This window comes from Elephas maximus, chromosome 9, assembly GCF_024166365.1.
Source record: "Elephas maximus indicus isolate mEleMax1 chromosome 9, mEleMax1 primary haplotype, whole genome shotgun sequence".
In the NCBI taxonomy this organism is placed as follows: domain Eukaryota; kingdom Metazoa; phylum Chordata; class Mammalia; order Proboscidea; family Elephantidae; genus Elephas; species Elephas maximus.
Genome location: NC_064827.1, coordinates 84,362,872 through 84,387,611, shown reverse-complemented (window position 1 = coordinate 84,387,611; position 24,740 = coordinate 84,362,872). Strand labels below are relative to the sequence as shown.

General features: G+C 42.0%; 1 protein-coding gene across 2 annotated transcripts in view; it reads right to left on the bottom strand.

Moving 5' to 3' along the window:
* Nucleotides 1-24,740, bottom strand: part of TJP2 (tight junction protein 2) — a 160,132-nt gene that overhangs the window by 122,708 nt on the left and 12,684 nt on the right. Inside the window, exon 1 of one of the 2 annotated variants that reach the window (XM_049895230.1) lies at nucleotides 11,553-11,708. The exons of the other annotated variant lie outside the window; for it this stretch is intronic. The gene's annotated coding sequence lies outside the window, so the exon portion shown is untranslated. Of the gene's footprint in view, nucleotides 1-11,552; nucleotides 11,709-24,740 lie in introns of those variants that run through there. 2 annotated transcript variants of the gene reach the window in all.

Here is a 24,740-nt window from a genome sequence, read left to right as displayed (position 1 = left end):
AAACTTTCAGTGGGAGGAAGAATGTCGCTCCTCACCAGTTCTGGACACACTCTTCTGTTTGCCAGACAACATGAGATTGTGGCATCTGTGCAAAACACTCCCTACACAGTGAAACAGAGATAAAAGATAGTGCCGATGGTATTTGTACAGGAAGGGGGCACATTTCCCTTTTCCAGGGATCAGCAGGAAATGTAGGCACAGGCTAAAGCTAGACCATCTGGACATCATACAAAGCAAGCAACAGGATTAGAGCCCAACCCATACATGGTTTCTATTATTACTTCCAAAGATAAAAAAAAGGCTAACGAAACAAGACGGGCTTGGTTATGCTTTTGGCCTTAATATGAAATTTTTCTACAGGTATCGGCTTCAAATATGGCTTGTTTCTTTCATTGAAAGAGGTTGCTTTATAAATGAAATCAATTTCCTGCATTTCTAAGGTATGCTGGTTTTATCTCCCTTTTATAATATTCCCGAGGGTTTTGACTTACAAAGGAACCCCCAATAACACTCAGCCATTTGAAAACATTATTAATTAGCTTATTCATGTTGTTAGTTGCCATTGGTTAATACACTGAGCTGCTAACCAAAAGGCTGGAGGTTCGAGTCCACCCAGAAGCATCTCAGAACGGTCTGGCAGTCTATTTCTGAAAAATCAGCTATTGAAAACCTCGGAGCACAGTCCTACTTTGACACACACAGGGTCGTCATGAGTAGGAGCTGACAACAGCAACTGGTTGATTAAGCTGCTGTCGAGTCAGCTCCAACTCATGGCAACTCCACGTACAACAGAACAAAATGTTGCCTGGTCCTGCACCATCTTCACAATCGCTATTATGTCCACTGTCACAGCTACTGTGCCTTTCAACCTAGGGGGCTCATCTTCTAGCACGGAATCGGACAATACTCTGTTGTGATCCGCTAGGGTGTTCAGTGGCTAATTTTTAGAAGAAGATTGCCAGGCCTTTCTTCCTAGTTTGTCTTAGTCTGCAAGCTCCACTGAAACCTGTCTACCACACATGGCCCTGCTGGTATTTGAAATACTGGTGACATAGCTCCCAGCATCATAGCAACACACTAACCACCACAGCATGACAAAGCGACAGACAGATGGTGGTACTGACAAGGGCCACCTCTTAATGAAAAAGAAAAAAAAAACTCTTGGCAGAAAGAGCTAAAATACATTCTTGGTTTTCAATAGTATTGACAGATATATAAAAATTGTTTTCAGGTAACATGAGTCAGAGCTGAAAATTGTAAAAGGAAAATCCAGAAGTGACTCAGTAGTTTTGTGTCAAGGTATCAACTCCCTTTTTTTTTTTTGTCTTCATTTGTGGCTATACTGAAACTGAGTAATCATTGGTAAATATTTACCGAGCACCTACCATGTGCCAGGCAGTGAGGTCATGACGAACTTGTCTGTCATCCAGTCTTCTGTGAACTTACAACAGTCAGTCAACTGAAACACTGTCTATCTGGTTGGTTTGGTCCATGATGTGACTGCAGTTTGCAGAACAGAAGCCCACGCACAGTCTCGTTTGCAGACAGCAAGAAAAAACTACTACAGGTTGGGAGGAGGGTGGGGACTGAAGGAATTCCCTAAGAATTTGAATATAAAATTATGACCTGACTTCAAAATATTTTGAAATGCAGTAGCAGCTGCTCCTGAAAACTATGCAGGAACATGTGTGTGTTGTAGTAAGTAACTCCAATACTTCTTGAAAAGAATCAAAGAGACAAGACTTCTCAGAAGAAAAATCAACCTCGCTATTTAGTCACCCGACCCTATAGAATATAAGAATGCTCATGGGCAGACCTTCCTCCACAGAAACACAGCCCATAACCCACCTTCCTACCACTGAGGTCCCTAACAAGTGCCCCTCATGTAGGGACAGGGGAGCAAAAGCCATCATGAAGCCCAGAAAATTGTAAACTCAAGGGCCAGCAAGTAGGCTATAATGGAAGGTTCTTTTCTAGGTGCTTGCTAGTTCATGGACTGGACCATCAGAATCCCCTGGACCATCAGGCATCATCTGGGCCTATAGAACCACCTGCGAGCCTGTTACAAATGCAGACTTTCAGGCCCTACCATAACCAACAGAATCAGAATGTGTATTTTAACAGGGTGACTCAAAAAAATTTTAGCACATTAAATTTTGAGAAATAAGGCATGAAGTTGCCACTGAAAGATTTAGAATTAATTAAATCAGCACATCTTGGTAGGAGATAATCCCTTTGAGGACACCGAGAAAGGAGAGTTTACTATAAACTTAAAGAGGGACATTAATATGCCTAAAAGAAGGCTATGTCAGATGACAAGATGGTCGGCAAACAAAAAATGGGATCAGAGAAGCAATGTTTCATCCGTGTGTAGTCAAAGAACTCAGAGTATTAGAGATATAAGGAAGATCTTGTCCTGTGGTGCAGTGCTACGTCATCAGGATTAAGGTCTCTCCAAAAAAAAAAGGAACATTCAACTTCCCTTATTTAAGGATCGCTTTCTAATCGGAATCAACTTGACAGCAATGGGTTTGTTTGGGGTTTTCTGTTTGTTCCTAATGAACAAAGGAGACCTGGTGGCACAGTGGTTAAGCGCTGAGCTGCTAACCAAGAGGTGGGCGGTTCAAAGCCACCAGCCGTTCCAAAGGAGAAGGATGTTGCAGTCTGCTCCCGTAAAGATTACAGCCTTGGAAACCATATGGGGCTGTTCTACTCTGTCTTACAGGATCTCTATGGGTCAGAATCAACTCAACAGTAGATTTTGGTCCTAATGAATCATCTGACTTCTGTTTGGCTTGATTTGGGGAAAAGAGGAGTGGCAGAGATGCTTCTACGTAAGGTAGTTATTCCAATCACTAGAAAAGGTTATCTCACAAGAGAAATTAACTATCTGGCAATCTGCTTTACATATGACTTGTGTGAGTTTGTTTAGGGCAGGTCTTCAAACTGGTTCAGGGTGTACATAAGAATCACCTGGGAAGCTTGTTTAAAATGTAGGTTCTGATTCAGTATATCTGGGAAGGGAATTCAAATTCTCAGCAGGGGTTTGAACCGCAATGAACCGGTTCAAAGCACTGGCTTAGGGTGAATCCCTTTATGGCTGATCCTGAGCCAGAAAGAAAAAACCTCCAGTTTCTGTCTGAGGGCCAAACCTGGATCACGATGACTCAAACAAGGCCAAGTCCCCCACTCGCAAATTCCAAGACCAAACTAGAATTCAGGAATGGCAAATATATAGACGACGTGCACCAGCTCCCCAATTATATGTCCAGAACAAACATCCCTAATCAATTGCAACATTCTCTTCCTGTTAAGCCCGAACTTGGCCTGTGGGTCCTCCCTATCACAACTCTCCAAGCAACTCACCCACCAACTAGCTTCAGCATGCCATATGAAAGCTGGTGGAGAAATGGTTAAGCCCCCAGCCGCTAAACTAAAGGTGGGCAGTTCAAATCCATCCAGCGGCTCCGTGGGAGAAAGACCTAGCAATCTGCTCCCATAAAGATTACAGCCTTGAAAACCCTATGGGGCGGTTCTACTCTGTCACATGTAGTAGCTATGAGCCAAAATCAACCAGACGGCACCTAACAACAACATTAAAGCTGTTTACCATTCCTGACAAAAGGTCCTCTAAGCTTAAAACGTCTGTCATTCTGAGACAAAGATCCAAACTACAGCATGCCCAATCTCTAGGGGCTACCTGAAGGCTCACAATTGGGTCATGACAACATGTTTTCCTTAGCCCTCAATATCATTGACCCATCTGTAGTCTTAGAGTCACTATACACCCTTGCCCCTACACACACACACTCACACACACTCTTTCTTTTACTTTCAAGAGAATATCAGTAAAATAATGATAATAATAGTAATACTGCCTCTAAAGTAATGGTAAAGTGGAGTAATGCTCCATTCTAAAAAACAGCATCCCTAAAATTTCTCCAGAAAACATCTATTTCTAATAGAAAGTACCTTTTACAGAGGGGAAGAAAATCCACCTAAATCAGGTGTCTCAGCAGCAACACTACACATCTTGGAGCAGACAACTCTTTGTTGTGAGGGGCCGTTCTGCGCAGCCTTGGATGTTTAGCAACATCCCTGGCCTCTAACTCACTAGATGTCAGTAGCAGCCCCCAAGTTACAACCAAAAATGTCCCCAGACATTGCCAAAAGTCCCCTGAGAGGTAAAAGTCCTCCCCAACCTCTACCCCTATGAGAATCAGTGACGTAAATGATTATGGCACTGGGTCTTAAGCAGATGGGATTTTTTTTTTGTATTCTCCAAATCTTCTATAATGAATGTATATGGTTTATGTGACAAAAATAAGCTAGTAACTTCCTACTTTTTAAAAGGAAGCGTCATATGCTACACAGATGCCTCGAGTTGATCCATGGGTGAGTGCCAACGTGTGGCTCAGTCAGTTTAAAAATTACGACTCAAGGAGTAAACGTACTGTCTACCATAGGCACCTAAAATTAAACTTCTTCTCAATGTGCAAAAGAGACTTCAGAGAAGAAAGCTAGAATTGAGGATGCTAACCATTCGGAATGAACTTCTAAATTCTTCTTCGACATGGTAAATCACTGGGGCTTTAGAAGAGATGTGAAGTAAAAACTGTTGTTTCAAGAAAAAATATTTACCTGAAACACAGTCTGCATCTACACTTTAATCGGAAAGTACTTGCAGTGTAGGAAAAAATGACAGTAAGGCACATTTTATCCATCTTTAAGAATTGCTACAATTGTAGATCATGTTTAAAAACAAAAACTTTTAAAATCAGAAAATTAAATATCTGGATTACAAAAAGAGGCCCTGCTTTAAATGCTCTAAAACATTCCTACTACTTCATCTTCTTGGCGTTAGACCAGGAATTTCCTTAGAGTATTATTACCGTGAGTTTCATTACTGACTATTTTTAAATCTGTCTGGGAGGGCCACATCTGCCAAGAGAAACAAGTTCTCAATGAAGAATTCAACATCTATTACCCTTACGAGACAGATGAGTCTTTTCTCCAGTTGGGCTCCCCAAATCCCCCCAAAAAGATTCATGTTTGCAGCCATCAATATGCTTCCTGCCTCCTCTGCTTACCCTGGGTGCTGCCAAAGGTTTGCATGCCTTCTGCTCTCAGGTAGAAGCTCTCTTTTGTTAAGTGGGGTGATACCAACTGCAGCTTCCAGAATAGCCATGTACTTCTTGTACCGCATCTTGTCTCTCCCAGCACAAGGTCATGTAAATTTTCGGTCACTGTTCAGCTGAAGCAACGGAAGTCATCTTTGCTGTATTGAAAGCTGCTGTTTTCTTTTAGATGCACTGTGCAGCCCTAGCTAGCTCTATTGAACACCACGGTGGGAGGGCGAGGGTGGAGGAAGGCTGAGGCCAAACCAAGCCTAAATAAATAAATAAAAAGCCTCTTTCGGATTTCCCTGCAAAGTCAGTATTATATAAAGCTAAAGAATTGTGAATAAGCACTTAATGAAAATGATTTGCAGGATGGCGTGGTTCTAAGCACAGCGATCTAACATACACTCCCCAATTAATCCGCACATAAATCTTTGAAGCCACTAATCCTTCAAGGACTAATGGCGCATGAGGTGATTTATCTCAAGGTCTGGTAATAATTGGTCCAAAAAGCCTGCGTGCCTCTAGATGAACTAAAATCAGAAACAGATTTGTGTCTCCTACAAATGCCTCTCTCCAAAAGGCCGCTTTGATGACCAGGAAGGAGTTTCAGTTGTCATTCTGTAGCGATGCATTTCTAAATGCCATAAACTCTTGCTTGGATTGATAGCAAAGATTAATTAATTTATTAAGAAATGATTCTTTTTTATACTTTTATTTATTTATTTTTTTAACGTACTTTAGGTCAAAGTTTACAGCTCAAGTTAGTTTCTCATAAAAAATTTATACACACATTGTTATGTGACCCTAGTTGCTCTCCCTATAATGTGACCGCACATTCCTCCTTTCCACCCTGATTTCCCGTGTCCATTCAACCAGCTCCTATCCCTTTCTGCCTTCTCATCTCACCTCGGAACACAAGCTTCCCATTTAGTCTCGTGTATCTACTTGAACTAAGATTCAGAAGCACACTCTTCACTAATATAATTTTATGTCTTACAGTCCAGTCTCTTCTTCATCTGAAGGGTTGGCTTCAGAAATGGTTTTAGTTCTGGGTTAACAGAGAGTCCGGGGGCCATGTCTTCTGGGGTTCCTCCAGTCTCAGTCAGACCTTTAAGTCTGGTCTTTTTATTAGAATTTGAGGTATGCACCCCACTTTTCTCCTGCTCCGTCAGGGACTCTCTGTTGTGCTCTCTGTCAGGACAGTCATTGGTGGTAGCTGGGCACCATCTAGTCCTTCTGGTCTCAGGCTGATGGAGTCTCTGGTTTATGTGGCCCTTTCTGTTTCTTGGGCTAATATTATTCTTGTGTCTTTGGTGTTCTTCATTCTCCTTTGCTCCAGGTGGGTTGGGTCCAATTGATGCATCTTAGATAACTGCTCACTAGCTTTTTTTTTTTTTTTCTTTTAATAATTTTTATTGTGCTTTAAGTGAAAGTTTACAAGTCAGTCTGTCACATATAAGCTTATATACACCTTACTCCATAGTCCCACTTACTCTCCCCCTAATGAGTCAGCCCGCTCCCTCCTTTCATTCTCTCCTTTCATGACAATTTTGCCAGTTTCTAACCCTCTCTACCCTCCTATCTCCCCTCCAGACAGGAGATGCCAACACAGTGTCTCAAGTGTCCACCTGATACAAGTAGCTCACTCTTCATCAGCATCTCTCTCCAACCCATTGTCCAGTCCCTTCCAAGTCTGATGAGTTGTCTTCGGGAATGGTTCCTGTCCTGGGCCAACAGAAGGCTTGGGGACCATGACTGCCAGGATTCCTCTAGTCTCAGTCAGACCATTAAGTCTGGTCTTTTTATGAGAATTTGGGGTCTGCATCCCACTGATCTCCTGCTCTCTCAGGGGTTCTCTGTTGTGCTCCCTGTCAGGGCAGTCATCGGTTGTGGCCGGGCACCATCTAGTTCTTCTGGTCTCAGGATGATGTAAGTCTCTGGTTCACGTGGCCCTTTCTGTCTCTTGGGCTCATAGTTATCGTGTGACCTTGGTGTTCTTCATTCTCCTTTGATCCAGGTGGGTTGAGACCAATTGATGCATCTTAGATGGCCGCTTGTTAGCATTTAAGACCCCAGACGCCACATTTCAAAGTGGGATGCAGAATGTTTTCATAATAGAATTATTTTGCCAATTGACTTAGAAGTCCCCTTAACCCATAGTCCGCAAACCCCCGCCCTTGCTCTGCTGACCTTTGAAGCATTCATTTTATCCCGGAAACTTCTTTGCTTTTGGTCCAGTCCAGTTGAGCTGACCTTCCCTGTATTGAGTATTGTCCTTCCCTTCACCTAAAGTAGTTCTTATCTACTAACTAATCAGTAAATAACCCTCTTCCACCCTCCCTCCCTCCCCCCACACCCGTAACCACACAAGTATGTGTTCTTCTCAGTTTATACTATTTCTCAAGATCTTGTAATAGTGGTCTTATACAATATTTGTCCTTTTGCCTCTGACTAATTTCACTCAGCATAATGCCTTCCAGGTTCCTCCATGTTATGAAATGTTTCACAGATTCGTCACTGTTCTTTATCGATGTGTAGTTTTCCATTGTGTGAATATACCACAATTTTATTTAACCATTCATCCGTTGATGGACACCTTGGTTGCGTCCAGCTTTTTGCTATTGTAAACAGTGCTGCAATAAACATGGGTGTGCATATATCTGTTCGTGTAAAGGCTCTTAATTCTCTAGGGTATATTCCGAGGAGTGGGATTTCTGGGTTGTATGGTAGTTCTATTTCTAACTGTTTAAGAAAACGCCAGATAGATTTCCAAAGTGGTTGTACCATTTTACATTCCCACCAGCAGTGTATAAGAGTTCCAATCTCTCCGCAGCCTCTCCAACATTTATTAGTTTGTGTTTTTTGGATTAATGCCAGCCTTGTTGGAGTAGATGGGATCTCATCGTAGTTTTAATTTGCATTTCTCTAATGGCTAATGATTGAGAGCATTTTTCTCATGTATCTGTTAGCTGCCTGAATATCTTCTTTAGTGAAGTGCGTGTTCATATCCTTTGCCCACTTTTTGATTGGGTTGTTTGTCTTTTTGTGGTTGAGTTTTAACAGAATCGTATAGATTTTAGAGATCAGGCGCTGGTCAGAGATGTCATAGCTGAAAATTCTTTCCCAATCTGTAGGTGGTCTTTGTACTCTTTTGGTAGTCTTTGAGCATAGGTGTTGGATTTTTAGGAGCTCCCAGTTATCTGGTTTCTCTTTGTCATTTTTGGTAATGTTTTGTATTCTGTTTATGCCTTATATTAGGGCTCCTAACGTTGTCCCTATTTTTTCTTCCATGATCTTTATCGTTTTAGTCTTTATGTTTAGGTCTTTGATCCACTTGGAGTTAGTTTTTGTGCATGGTGTGAGGTATGGGTCCTGTTTCATTTTTTTGCAAATGGATATCCACTTATACCAGCACCATTTGTTAAAAAGACTATCTTTTCCCCAATTAACTGACACTGGGCCTTTGTCAAATATCAGCTGCTCATATGTGGATGGATTTATATCTGGGTTCTCAATTCTGTTCCACTGGTCTATGTGCCTGTTGTTGTACCAGTACTAGGCTGTTTTGACTACTGCGCTCACTAGCTTTTAAGACCCCAGATGCCACTCACCAAAGTGGGATGCAGAACATTTTCTTAATAAACTTGGTTATGCCAATTGACCTAGATGTCCCCTGAAACCATGGTCCCCAGGGCCCTGCCACTGCTACATTATCCCTTAAAGTGTTTGGTTGTGTTCAGGAATCTTCTTAGCTTTTGGTTTAGTCGGGTGGTGCTGACTTCCCCTGTTTTAATGCCTTTTTAAATACCTCTAGAACCCAACAATTTTTGAGCCCAGCTAGGTGTGAAAAATGCATTTTTTTGTAAGACTTTCCCCTTGTCTTTGAGGTGCTCCTGGACCCCTTTCCATGTGGTAAGTGTGGGCCATCCAGCATGGTGTACATGACCCAAAATGGGTCAACCAGTCTTTCCGGAAATGAAAACATTACATTAGGAGAGAAACATCCTCTTTTCATTAGGGCTGATAAGCAGAGCTGATAGGAAATTAGGGCTGTTGGCTGGCAAGTTCCCCACCACATCCAAAAGGCTCAGCACACCATGTGATGGTAGTTGAGAAAAACATTACCAAGAGAAACGAGATGACATTGCTTGAGCTCCTAAATTCACTTATGCCTCAGGTACTGTCATCCCAGGAGTTCCTAGTTCCATGAGCTAATAGCTTGACTTTTGTGAATTTAGTTTTAGTTGAGTTTCTGTCACTCCAAAGGAGTTTGCACCTATATACTTCTTTTTATCTACTTCTTCAAGCTGTTTTTTTCTCTGTTTGATATGCCACAGCAGCTCAAAGGAGATATGTTCCTTTTTGTCTAAACAAACTCATATATAAAGAGGAAATAAAATAGAAGAAGGGATCATTATGTAGTGATTTTGATTAACCTGGTTATACCCACAGTGAATCAGTGCTCCATCCTTCCCCAACAACCACGCCCCAATATCTCAAACCTTACTTTTATAGTTTCTCTTTCCTCAGTAGCAAGTTTCTTTTTCTTTCTTTTTTTAACCTGAATGACTTAAATCAGTGGTCTCCAAAGCAGGGTGCACACACCAACAATCTTTGGGTTGTGGAAAGAAAATACTAGACTGTCTATTCTCATTTATTTTTCCCTCAGCCTTTACAAATTTGGTTTGGGTGTTTATGTTTTTAAATATCCGTAATATTTACTTAAATATGTTTTAAATGACATTAAACTCAAACCAAACCCATTGCCGTCGAGTTGATTCAGACTCATAGCAATGCTATAAGGGCGGAGTAGAACTGCCCCTGAGAGTTTCCAAGGAACTGGTGGATTCGAACTGCCGACCTTTTGGTTACCAGCCAAGCTTTTAACCACTGTGCCACCAGGGTTCCTAAATGACATTAAGGTATATCATTTATAATTAAATATATGTTGTAGGGTACACTTAAAAATTGGGTACATGATCAAAAAGGCTTGAAGTTCAGTGACTTAAATAACCCTTCAAGTCCTCCCTAAGCCTCGATTTCCCCATCTGTAAAATGAGAGGACTGAGCTGATGAACACTAAATTTTCTGCCAATACCACACAACAACAAAAGCCCAAGAACTCCCACTTCACTTTGCCTGATTATACAATTAATATAATCTGACTACTATAAGGTGGTAAAAAACAAGGCATAAATCAGTGGGTCTTGGAATATTTCATTTCCATAGTATTCATGAATACCACTCCCACTGGTTGTTCTGCAAACAATTAGTACCAGTTAGTCACAGGAATTCTTTTATAGTCTGAACTTGGCTGGCTACAGCTGCCACCTCTGAAAAAATGCTCCAATACAGCCCTAGTTAAATCATACAGGAAGATGTAATTACACTCACACAACTGTCTTTGTTCTAACAAATTGTATTTCTAAGGACGCATGATAAAATTATTATACAACCCTCTCAAGTAAGAATTGAAGGCTGAGCTAACAACAACAAAAAAATCAAGTTCAACTTGTTAGCCACTGGAAGCTGTTTTACTGCCGTGAAAGTGCCACCACCGTTCACCCATGGCCTGTTTCAAAGTTTCATTTTCTACTGGAATTTATGAGGCATTTAACATACAAGTCTTACAAAATGATTCTTATCTACGATGATCTCACGCAAAGTTAAAATCAGGTCTTTCACTGGGAAAACAATTCAGCCTCGGCAAATATTAGAAAGAATTTGCTTTTCTTCCACAAACGAGATTGTTCAGCTTTCTCATTTATTTATTTATTCAGTTTTTTAAATTGCCATCTTTGTGTGAACCCCTTCATAACAGTACATAAAGAGCACAGAATACAATCTAGCCACAATACCCATCCAGATACATATTTATATGGTATCTTCTCTGTAATGCTAGACAGTCTTTAGAAATATGTATGTATTTGATTGATTTTCCTTCGAGTTCTAAAAATTCTTTACAACTGTCTGCTTACAAATCACTTATAAAAATCTGAGGAAAAAAAAACATGGTCCAAAATATTGTATGATCCCACTTACATGAAATATCTAAAATAAGCAAACATATAGAGATGAAATTTTATTTGTGGTTACCAGGATGGGAGGGAGGGGTAACAGAGAGTCACTGTTTAGGGGGCCACTGAGCTTCTGTTAAGGGCGATGGATAATCTTGGAAATGGGTATGGTGATGGTTGCCCAACCAGATGAATGGAATATCACTGAATTGTACATATAAAAAATGCTGAAATGGCAAATGTTTAATTTTTTAATACATATAGGGTCACCATGAGTCAGAATCAACTCGACGGCAACAGGTGTATGTGTGTATATATGCTGTCATTGTTAGACGCTGTGGAGTCGGTTCCGACTCATAGCGACCCCATGCACAACAGAATGAAACACTGCCCGGTCCTGCGCCATCCTCACCATTGCTGCTCTGCTTGAGTCCATTGTTACAGCCACTGTGTCAATCCACCTCGTTGAGGGTCTTCCTCTTTTTCGCTGACCCTCTACTTTACCAAGCATGGATGTTGTTAGGTGATATCAGGTCAATTTTGACTCAGAGCAACCCTGTATGACAAAGCATAACTGCCCCATAGTGTTTTCTTGGCTGTAATCTTTACGGAAGCAGATTCAGGTTTTTTCCCCCCGCAGAGCTGTTTGGTGGGTTTGAACCACCAACCTTTTGGTTAGCAGCTGAGCACTTAACCATTTGCTCCACCAAAAATCCATATATATATTTTAAAAAAAAACCCATTGCCATCAAGTCAATTCCGACTCACAGCGACTCTATAGGACAGAGTAGAACTGCCCCATAGGGCTTCCAAGGAGTGTCTGGTAGATTCCAACTGCCAACTTTTTGGTTAGCAGCCAAACACTTAACTACTGGTGCCACCAGGGCTCCCTATATATGTGTATGTATGTGTGTGTATATACACACATATACATTAAAAAAAAAAAAAAAGTGTAGCTGTGGAATCAATGCCGATTCATGGTTAGCCCCATGCCTGTCAGAGTAGAACTATGCTCCATAGGGTTTTAAATGGCTGATTTTTCAGTAGATCACCAGACCTTTCTTCCAAGGTGTCTCTGGGTAGACTTGAACCTCCAAACTTTTGGTTAGCAGCCACGCACATTAATTGTTTATACCACCCAAACTAAAAACCAAACCCATTGCTATCGAGTCAATTCTGACTCATAGCGACCCTATAGGACAGAGTAGAACTGCCCCACAGGGTTTCCAAGGAGCGCCTGGTCGATTCAAACTGCTGACCTTGTGATTAGCAGCTGAACTCTTAACCACTACGCCACCAGGGTTTCCTTATGCCACCCAGGGACACCATACATATATACTGGCCACGTTAAAAAGTATACACACATATACATATATTCCAATAAAAGCTGTTACCTCAGGATGCTAAAATTCTCTTTCTGGGGGATTAAAATTGAACATAAAATTTCAAAGATCAGACTGACATTTCCTTTGAGCTATGTCTACTTTATTTCTTCTGGAGAAAAACTGTGGAAATCCTTTGCTGGGTGTTTTAACTGTCACTGTGCATTAGAAATATAAAAATGGAAATGAACTAATATCCCAAACAGGCTGTTCTACAGTGTGTGGTCTGGGAAAAGCCTTAATTAAAAATAGAGAACTCAGGGAAACAGTTACTTTTTTTTTTTTTTAGCTCTACTACAAATAAACCATATGACTTTATGCAATTCATTTTCTACTCCTTATTATCTTCATATGTAATATACATTTACATATTTGCTACGCAAATGACTCACTACAGAATTGTAGGAAAACAGACTACGTGATGCAAAATAATTACCAGAGTTGAAAACGGTTAGTTGTGGCTCTTCTAGATTCACCCTTCAGCCCTATCTAGCCTTCTCTCTGGCCTCCTCAGAACGCACCTACTATCAGGTTTAAACTGTTAATGTTACCTTCAGCTGAATGTCTCCAAATCTCTATTTCTAACCCTGTCCTTCCGCTCAATCCAATATATCTGAAATAACTTGTTATTTATATATGTGTGTATATGTATACATATACATACATGTGCATATACATAACCCATTCCCCAGCCCCAGCCACCTCTTGCCTTTTCCTGTTTCTGTGCATCTTCCTCCTGGTTCCCTTGAAGACACCCTTACCTATTCCTGTGGGTCTCCCAGTCACACCAACCCCATGACACAGGGGAAAGACAGCTGTGGTTAACAGGAGAACACTTGATTTGAATCTCATCTCTGTCATTTAACACCTTGTGACCTTAAACCAGTTATTTGACCTTTCAGAGTCTGAGGTGGGAAACCGCCCAATGGCAGCTGGGCGGAGCTAAACCGCCGTTTCCCGCCATCTGGGCCGCAGCACTGTGCTGACCTGATGGCGTCCGCATTATTACAGGAGCTGTCCACCAGTCCTGATGGACCACGCCCCTGAATACGCCCTAAAGAAGAGCCCACCCCTAGTCTGTTTCCTCCCCATATATAAACCCCTGTGCCTGCTCATCAGAGAGTCCTCTTGGCAACGCAGGTCTTGGTAAGCTTCTTTGCTTCGCCAACCAAATAAAGTTTTTCTTTCCCTTTCGGCTAACTCATATCTCAGTGTCGCACCGAGCGAGACCTGGAGATCCGGTAACAAGTCTATTCCCTGATCTGTAAAACTAGATTAAGACTAACATAGGTTTCTTGTAAATAATAAATGAGTCAATGCACTCAGTTAATATTGTCTTCTCCCTCCCTCCCTTCACTCATTCGTTTCCATCTTCCTTCTACCCTTCTACCTCTCCCAACTGTCCTCTTTCCATTCTCAATACCTTTTCAAGAAAACTTCCCCAATCCTAATTTTTCTGCAGGCAAGAACGGGTACAGCAACAAACTTCTCTGCAGCTACAACTTTCTCCAATACACAGTTAAAAAAGAAAGAAAGAAGAAGCTTGTGGCCGAGTTGACTTTGTGAGGAAAACAAGGACAATTTTCCCGTTCTAGCTTACTGCTTAAAGGGCACAGGGGCTAGAGTGAGTGGTGGAAATCACCAAAAAAGAGGGACAGCAGGGTCTTGGGGTTTGCTGTAGGGAGTTGAGGAAAGGGGGCCCAGCTCAGTTTGTATCCACCAACTGGGGAAACCCTCCTTTGAGGTATTTCCCAGAATTTTAACCTCCGCTTGGGATCTACTTGATGGCACACAACAACTGAATAGTTAAAAGCCAAAATTAAAATCACTTAATTGACTGCCCCTCACAAATAACTCGTTGTTTTTGTTACTTGCCATCCAGCCAATTCCAACTCACCATGACCCTGTGTGTTACAAAGTATAACTGCACCATAGGATTTTTTCAACTGTAATCGTTTTTTTAAATTGTGCCTTAAGTGAAAGTTTACAATTCAAGTCAGTTTTTCATATAAAAACTTATACACACATTGTTACGTGACCCTAGTTGTTCTCCCTACAATGTGACAGCACACTCCTCCTCTCCACCCCGTATTTTCCGCATCCATTCAACCAGCTCCTTCTGCCTTCTCATATCGCCTCCAGACAGGAGGTGCCCATTTAGTCTCATGTATCTACTTGAGCCAAGAAGCACACTCTTCACCACTATCATTTTATGTCTAACCAAAATGTTGGCAGTTCAAATCTGCCAGGTGCTCCTTGGAAACTCTTACCGGACAGTTCTACTCTGGCCCATAGGGTTGCTATGAGTCGGAATCGACTCGACGGCATTGGGTTTCATTGGGTTTTAGTCCAGTCTAACCTTTGCCTGAATAGTTAGCTTCAGGAACAGTTTTTGTTCTGGGCTAACAGAGTCCAGGGGGCGTGTCTTCTGGGGTCCCACCAGTCTCAGTCAGATCATCAAGTCTGGTCTTTCTACGTGAATTTGAGTTCTGCACCCCACTTTCCTCCTACTCCATCAGGGACTCTCTGTTGTGTTCCCTGTCAGAGCAGTCATTGGTGGTAGCTGGGCACCATCTAGCTCTTCCGATCTCAGGCTAATGGCATCTCTGATTTACGTGGCCCTTTCTGTCTCTTGGGCTCATATTTTCCTTATGTCTCTGGTGTTCTTCATTCTCCTCTGCTCCAGGTGAGTTGGGACCAATAGATGCATTTTAGATGGCTGTTCGCTAGCTTTTAAGACCCCGGACACCACTCACCAAAGTGGGATGCAGAACATTTTCTTAATGAACTTTGTTATGCCAGTTGACCTTAGATGTACCCTGAAACCATGGTCCCCAAACCCCCGCCCCTGCTACTCTGTCCCTCAAAGTGTTTGGTGTTGTATTCAGGAAACTTCTTAGCTTTTGGCTTAGACCAGTTGTGCGACTTCCCTGGTATTGTGTGTTGTCCTTCCCTTCACCTAAAATAATTCTTGTCTACTATCTAGTTAGTAAAACCCTTCTCCCTTCCTCCCAACCTTCATAACCATCAAAGAATGTTCTCTTCTGTGTTTAAACCTTTTCTTGAGTTCTTATAATAGTGGTCTCATACAATATTTGTCCTTCTGCTACTAATTCCACTCAGCGTAATACCTTCCAGATTCATCTATGTTATGAGATGTTTCACGGAATCATCGTTGTTCTTTATTGTTGCATAGTATTGCATTGTGTAAATACACCATAATTTGTTTATCCGTTTGTCCATATATGGGCACCTAGGTTGTTTCCATCTTTTTGCTGTTGTGAAAAATGCTGCAATGAACATGGATCTGCATATATCTATTCGTGCGAAGGCTTTATTTCTCTAGGATATATTTCAAGCAGTGGGATTGCTGGATTGTATGGTACTTCTATCAACTGTAATCTTTTTTTTGTTTTTGTTGTTGCTGTTGAGAATATTCACACCAAAACATACACCAATTCAACAGTTTCTGCGTGAACAATTCAATGACATTGATTACATTTGAATTGCGCAACCATTCTCATTCTTCTTTTCTGAGTTGTTGCGCCCCCATTAACATAAATTACTGCCCCCTAAGCTTCCTATCTAATCAATTTGATCCCATATAGATAGTTCTTAAAAGAGCATAATGCTCAAGGCAGACATATTTTACTAGTTAGACTAAACTATTGCTTGGCTATAATCTTAATGGAATCAGATTGCCAGGCCTTTTCTTGCGTGGTACCACTGGGTGGGTTTGAACACCAACCTGTTAGGTTAGCAGTTGAATGCAAACTGTTTGCACTACTTGGGGACCTTCCAAATAACTTCCATACATAATAGTTCATGGATTCTTCAATTACTCTTATCCCTCAGAAATAAAAAACTTCCAACTCCTTGTGTGAGGTGAAACTGTATATGCCATGCTTCTACTGTGAACCTAAAGTTGTAGGATTCTGGCAGGTCTCTTTCCTGGGAACACATGGGCATGGGACATTGCACAGAATTGGGCACATTGGCAGGAGCTGGTTTAAGTCAAGAAGAGCTTGGTCAGACATTGCCTTAGGGGTGTCAGCCATCTCCTCTCTGTAGTTTTAGGAAAGGGGCAGAGGCATCCCTCACCTCAGAATTGGGAACTTGGTAGGAACTGCACTTGGTGTAAAGTGTTGAGATATAGGAGTTTGCTGGAGAGAATACTTCACCTAATCCCAAATCCCTGGTAGCACAGTGGTGAAGAGCTTGGCTGCTAACCAAAAGGTTGGCAGCTGAAATCCACCAGCCACTTCTTGGAAGCCCTGTGGGGCAGTTCTTCTGTGTCCTATAGGGTCATTGTAAGTCGAAATCAATTCCACGGCAACAGGTTTGGTTTTTGGTTTTAATCCCAAATTCTACCTGCTGACACACTGGTTCCACTCCCTACCATGAATTGTGGTGCCACACTGCCTGGGTTTAAGTGCCGCCTCCACCACTAACTAGCTGTGTGACCCTGGACAAGTCACTTAATGTCTGTTTGCCCATTTCTCCACCTGTAAAGTGGTGCTGCCTCATAGGTTTGTTTTAAAAATTAAAGCAGGATGGTGGGTGCACAGCACGATCAATGTAATTGACATCACTAAACTGTACACCGGAAAAATGCTGACTTGGCAAACTTGTGTATAGATCTACCTATTTTTTTTTTTTTTTTAACAAAAGAAAAAGAAAAAACACATGGTAGAAAAATCAGTTATTACATGTAAAGAATTTAGCACACGTAACACCTTTAACACCCAGCACATGATATAACATACACCATGTGTTCATTCTTGTGGCTTCATTTCTTCCAGGAAGTCAGTCCTCTTTGGTTGAACCCCCTGACTGGATGAAGTACTCTTTTTCTGCCCTCTCAAATATTTTCTGCTTTATCTATCACTGTAAGACCATTCAATAGGAAAAGAAGTCTCTTCAACAAACGGTGCTGTAACAACTGGATATCCACATACAAAAGAATGAAGTTGAACCCCTACCTCATACAATACACAAAAATCAGGTCAAAATGGATCAAAGACCTACATGTAAGAGCTAAAACTATAAAACTGTTAGAAGAAAATATAGGGATAAATCTTCATGACCTTTTTTTTTTTTTTTTTTTAACAAGGATTCATAGAAATGACACCAAAACCACAAACAGGAAAAAAAAAAGATAAACTGGACTTCAAAAGTACAAACTTTTGTGCATCAAAGGACACTACCAAGAAAATGAAAAATCAAACCACAGAATGGGAGAAATAGTTGCAAATCATATATATCTGAAAATAGTCTAAAATCCAGAATATATAAAGACTACAACTCAACAACAAAAAGACAAAACAATCCAATTAAAAAATGGACAAAAGACTTGGACAGACATTTCTCCAAAGAAGATATACAAATGGCCAAACACATAAAAATATGCTCAACATCTTTAGTCGCTGTTGCTGCTGTTAGGTGCTGTAGAGTCAGTTACGACACATCACGACCCTACATACTAAACGAAATACTGCCCAATCCTGTGACATCCTCAGCTACTGTGTCAGTCCATCCCGTTGAGGGCCTTCCTCTTTTTTGCTGACCCTCTACTTTACCAAACATGATGTCCTTCTCCAGGGACTGGTCCCTCCTGATAACATGCCCAAAGTATGTAAGACGAAGTCCTGCCATCCTTGCTTCTAATGAGCACTCTGGCTGTACATCTTCCAAGACAGATTTGTTCATTCTTCTGGCAGTCCATGGTATATTCAATATTCTTCACCAACGCCTAATTCAAAGGCATCAGTTCTTCGGTCTTCCTCATTGTCCAGCTTTCACATGCATCTGAGGGGAGTGAAAACACCATGGCTTGGGTCAGGCACACCTTAGTCCTTAGAGTGACATCTTTGCTTTTTAACACTTTAAAGAGCTCTTTTGCAGCAGATTTGCCCAATACAATGCGTTGTTTGATTTCTTGACTGCTGCTTCCATGGGTGTTGGTTGTGGATCGAAATAAAATGAAATCCTTGACAATTTCAACCTTTTCTCCATTTATCATGATGTTGCTTATTGGTCCAGTTATGAAGGTTTTTGTTTTCTTTACATTGAGGTGTAATCCATACTGAAAGCTGTGGTCTTTGATCTTCATCAATAAGTGCTTCAAGTCTTCTTCAATTTCAGCAAGCAGTGTTGTGTCATCTGCATAACGCAGGTTGTTAATGAGTCTTCCTCCAATCCTGATGCAGTCATCTTCATATGCTTCAGCTTCTTGGATTATTTGCCCAGCATACAGATTGAATAAGTATGGTGAAAGTATATAACCATGGTGCACGCCCTTCTTGACTTTAAACCACACAGCGTCCCCTTGTTCTGTTCAAACGACTGCCTCTTGGTCTAAGTACAGGTTCCTCATGAGCACAATTAAGTGGTCTGGAATTCCCACTCTTCACAATGTTACCCATGATTTGTTATGATCCACACAGTGGAATGCCTGTGCATAGTCAATAAAACACAGCTAAACATTGTTCTGGTATTCTCTGCTTTCAGTCAATATCCATCCAACATTGGCAATGATATTCCTTGTTCCATGTCCTCTTTTGAATCCAGCTTCAATTTCTGGCAGTTCCCTGCTGATATACTGCTGCAATCGCTTTTGGACGATCTTCAGCAAAATTTTATTTGCATGTATATTAATGATATCATTCAATAGTTTCCTCATTCTGTTGGATCACTTTTCTCTGGAATAGGCATAAATATGGATCTCTTCCAGTCAGTTGACCAGGTAGCTGTCTTCCAAATTTCTTGGTGTAGATAAGCAAGTGCTTCTAGTGCTGCATCTGTTTGCTGAAACACCTCAATTGATGTTCTGTCAATTCCTGGAGCCTTGTTTTTTGGCAGTGCCTTCCGTGCAGCTTGGACCTCTTTCTTCCAAGTACCATCAGTTCTTGATCATATGCTACCTCCTGAAATGGCTGAACATCAACCGATTCTTTTTGGTACAGTGACTCTGTCTATTCTTTCCATCTTCTTTTGATACTTCCTGTGTTGTTTAATATTTTGCCCATAGAATCCTTCAGTATTGCAACTGGAGGCTTAACTTTTTTCTTCAGTTCTTTCACCAGGTGTCTGCCAGTTTGTCATACTGTGGTGGCTTGCATGTTGCTGTGATACTAGAACCTTTGCCACCCAGCATTTCAAATACCAGCAGAGTCGCCCTTGGTGGACAGGTTTCAGGAAAAAGGACCTGGCAGTCTACTTCTGAAAAAATTTGCCAGTGAAAATCTTATAAATAGCAGAGGAACTTTAGTCACTAGAGAAATGCAAATTAAATTAAGACCCTGTACTCTAGACCATACTGCCTAGGTCTAAATCCCAGCTTCACACTTACTAGCTCCATTATCACGGGCAAATCATTTACCTTCTCCAGGGCCTCAGCTTCCTCACCTGTAAACTGGGGATAATAATAGCACCTACCTGGTAAGGTTGTCTGAGGATTAAATTTAATGAATATATGCAAAACACACAGGCCCTGGTCCATCTACGTATTCTATAAATGATAGCCACAATTGTATTTTACTCAGCAGATATTTTTTGGTTCAGATCCTAAGTCCAGCTCAGATAGTTTCTTTAGCTGATTGGGTGCCACTTTCTCAATCAACCCTGGGTCTTTCCACCCCAGTTTGCCTTGCTACCCTGAACTGGGCCCCCTCATCCTGCCAAGCCTCCACTTAGATCCCAATTCCCCTGGCTCCTCTAGGTCCTGCCCTCTGGCAGTTGAGGTGCTGGTGACCTTTGATCTACCTCTTATCTTCATCTGGAGGTCTCCTGGTGCCTGACCAGTCTTTGCTTGTCACCAACATCACTCACATACCTGGCAATAACCCCACACTGCTCAGGGCATAAACATTGGACCTCCCATTTCTTACTGTCTGACTCTGTCAAAAAGACTCTCTGTTTTCCTTGAGTCATTTCTCAGTTTTTAATTATATATTTGTGTTTACCTGTTTCTCTCTCTCTCCCTCTAGACTGTAAACTCGGCTCTAAGGGCAAAAATCCAATTTTCATGTTTGGTTCTCTAGTCCAACCCAACACTAACACTCATTCAATCATTCACTCACTCCCTTGACAACCACAGAGCAGTTCCCTATCAAACATTCTGATCAACACTGGGCATAAAAATAACACTAAATCATTCCTGAGTGAATCAAGAATCACCCAGACTGGGAGTCTGGGCTTGCAAGCAGCCATCTGAGATATAATTATTGGTCTGTGCTCATCTGAAGCAAACGAGAAAGAAGAAGGAAACCAAAGACTCAAAGAAGAAACTAGTCTATAGGACTAATAGCTCACACAAACCATGGCATCATCTATCCTGAGACCAGAAGAACTAGATGGTACCCGGGTACCGCCAACAACCATTCTGATCAGAGACACGATAGATGGTCCTGGATAGAATGGGAAAAAAATATAGAACAAACTTCAAATTCTTAAAAAAGGCCAGACTTACTGGACCAATACAAACTAGAGGATCTCCAGAGACTAGCACCCTGAGATACCCTTTAAACTTGGAACTGAACCCACTACCAGAGGTCACTTTTCAGCCAAATAATAGATTGACTCATAAAATAAACAATATTGCCCTGATTACTGTGCTCCTTTAAATAACCATCTACATAAGACCCAACAGTCGATATTTACCACAGGGCAAAGATGAGAAGGTAAGGAGGTGACAGAGAAGCTAAATTAATGGAAACAGAACAACGGAAATGGAAATAATGAGAATGTTGGCACGTGAAAAATGTAACCAATGTCACTGAACAACATGAACAGAAATTGTTAAATGGGAACCTCATTTGCTGTGTAAACTTTCAGCAAAAATAAAAAAAATTAAAAAAAAAATCACCCAGACTGATGGAGTCTTATTGTTTGAATTGTGTCCTCAAAAAATAGATACATTGAAGTTCTAACTTTTGTACCTATAGGTATGTCCCTGTTTGGCATTAATTATATTCCCAATGTTGTGTAACCATCACCACTATTTATTTCCCAAGCTTTTTCATCATCCCAAACAGAAGTACCCCTTAAGCAGTAACTCCCCATTCCCCACAACCTCTGGTTAACCTCTAAGGTACTTTTCTGTCTCTATGTATTTGCCTATTCTAGATACTTCATATAAATGGGGTCATACACTGTAATGGATTGAACTGTGTCCCCCAAAACAAAATGTAGAAGTCCTAACCCCTGTACCTATAAATATAGTCCTGTTTGGAAATAAGGGTTTTTGTTATGTTAATGAAGTCACAGCAGAGTAGGGAGGGTCCTAAACTTAATCACTTCCTAGTAGAGTGATTAAAAGAGTGATTTCAAAAAGTGATTAAAAGAGCAAATTAGACACAGACACACAGTGGGAAGACAGATGCCAAGGAACACCAAGGAATTCTTGAGCTATCGACAAGGAAGCCCCCTCCCCTAGAGCCAATGCCCTGATTTGGACTTCTAGCCTCTTGAACTATGAAACAATAAATACCTATTCTTTAAGGCCACCTACTTATGATATTTTGTGTTACCGTGGCATTAGGTAAGTAACTGCAACCCTGCACGCTGTAACAGGGATGTGTGTGGCCATGCAACAGGGATGGGATGAAGGAGAGAGTGGGCAAGCCTGTCTGAGAGAGTTGGCTTGGGAAGTATTCACAAAGGAGACACTTGGGCTGGATCTTAATAAGAAGAGATTTCTTAGGCTGACATCCCAGGCAGAAGGAAAACTACCCTCAAGAGTCAGAAAAATCAGCTAGCAAAGATTGTTCTTGGAATGGTGAGCAGATTGTGATGGGAAGGAATGCCAGCCTGCTGTGCACCTGTGAGCCTGGACCTGGAGGGAGGCAGGGATGCTGCTCTGATGGTGATGCACAGAGGGTACACCAGATGCCGTTCCCTCTGGCTACAATACCGTTCCCCTTGGCTAAGTGTCGTCAAACCATGACTCGGTGAACATTTCCACCCTGCCAGCCACTGAGATACGCATTCTACATGCAGTGTTGTTAGATGCTGTCGAGTCGGCTCAGAGTCATGGTGACCTTATATATGACAGAACAAAACTATGCCTGGTCCTATGCCATCTTCATGATTGTTGGTATGTTTGAGTCCATCGTTGTGGCCACTGGGTCAATCCATCTCATGGAGGATTTTCCTTACCTTCACTGGCCCTCCACTTTACCAAACACAATGTCCTTCTTCAGCAATCGGTTCCATCTGATGATGCGTTCAAAGTAAGCGAGTCAAGTCTCAGATAATATTCTGTGATCCATTGGGTTTTCATTGGCTAATTTTTGGAAGTAGAGCACAATAACCTTAAGAGGTAGACATAAATCCGCCATGTTTTCAAGATGAAACTCAGGCACAAAATGACTACGTAGCTTTCCCAAAGATGCACAGGTAACAAACACCTTAGTGGAGGTGTGACTCCTGCCCAGGTTGGTCTAACTACAAAATTCAAGCCTCGAACACCCACGAAGCCTAGGTTATATACCCCAGGGCCCTTGAAAAGTCCCCATCACAATGAATTGTAATTGCCCCTCTCCTTATCTATCTCCCACTAAAATATGAGTCTCAGGAGGGCAGAGACTTTGCTTTGCTCGCCATGATATCTCAAGCACCTGACACAGTCCTGGTAGAGTGCAGGCATCAGTAAGCACATATTAAAGAATGAATCAATCAATCAGTGGATGGATGGATGAGCAGGGCTCTAAACACATTTCTAATGTGTACTGCCACCCTTCTCGGCCCCTGTAATGAGGGAATCCCGGTTATCATCCTGAAACCAAGATCTGGCTGTAAAACACCAGTTCACTTCCCCCCTCTCCACTGTGGTCAGAAGGCAGAAGAGCTTCCCCAGCATGGCCCCGAGGCTTCCAACACCATCCTCACCCCCATTCTCATCCTGTCCGCACAGAAGAGCTAACAGAGCAGGCTTGACTGCTGTCCTTTGAAAGGGCTGTTTACAGGGTGGGCCCTTGGGTGGTGTCTAGGAGCTTGCATTTCGGGAGGGTCCCACCATCCTAACTGTTAAGAGAGCCTCACTGTGCCTAAACTGTAGAAACAATGTGGTTTATCCTGAAGACCTGCATTCTTTCTTGAAGTCTGGAATTTTGGTACGTGCTGGAGGGAGGGTGCCTACCTGACCAGCCCCCAGTAAAAATCCTGGGCACTGAGCCTCTATCCAGCTTCTCTGGTTAACAACACTTCACAGATGTTGCTGAGGGAATTAAACTCATCCCGTGTGACTCGTGGGCTCCTGCTGGCTCAGTGGTTAAGTGCTCGACTGCTAACCGAAAGGTTGGTGGTTCAACCCCACCAGCCGCTCCATGGGAAAATGATATGGCAGTCTGCTTCCATAAAGATTACAGCCTTAGAAACCCTATGGGGCAGCTCTACTCTGTCCTGTAGGGTCGCTATGAGTCAGAATTGACCGTACAGCAATGGATTTCTGGTTTTGTGTGACTCCACTGGGAAAGAACCCTTGGAAGCTTGTGCCAGGTTTCCTCCGGACTCTTCCCCATGTGCCTTTTCCCTTTGCTGATTTTGCTTTGTATCCTTTCACTGTAATAACTCATAGCTGTGCATACAACTATATGCTGAGTCCTGTGAGTCCTCCTAATGAATCAACAGACCTGGAAGCGGTCTTGCAGACCCTGACACACTGCCTCACCACAAAAGCAGGGTCCTGTCCAGTCCTATCAGGTCTTGTCCATAGACCAGAGGAATTGCATACTCTGAGGCCCAGGGATCAGACAGGAATGTAGGGTGAGCAGCCAGGTGAGCTGGATCAGTGCCAAAGTGCAGAGTCTGCAGCAGGCAGCTGCCAATTTAGCTCCCAACCACACCTGCAAGGCACAGGTCGACTTCAGCAGTTAGTTCACAGCCGCTGATATTAAACCCTCTCTCTCAACCAGCTGCCATCAAGTCAATGATTTTTCAGAAGTAGATTACCAGGCCTTTCTTCCAAGGTGCCTCTAAGTAAACTCCCACCTCCAACCTTTTGGTTAGCAGCCAAGTATGTTAACCATTTGTGCCACCCAGGGACTCCAAAGAGAAATGTCAAAACCCAAGAGAAATGTCTGATATGCCCAACATGATGAGGATTCTTTTAAAGTAAATAAAATAAAATCGAGATGTTTGGCTTGACTTGTGAAACCAGGGTGAAGGGTGGCAGGTGGGACACAGCTCAGTTTGAGAGGATCCAACAGTAGTGGGCT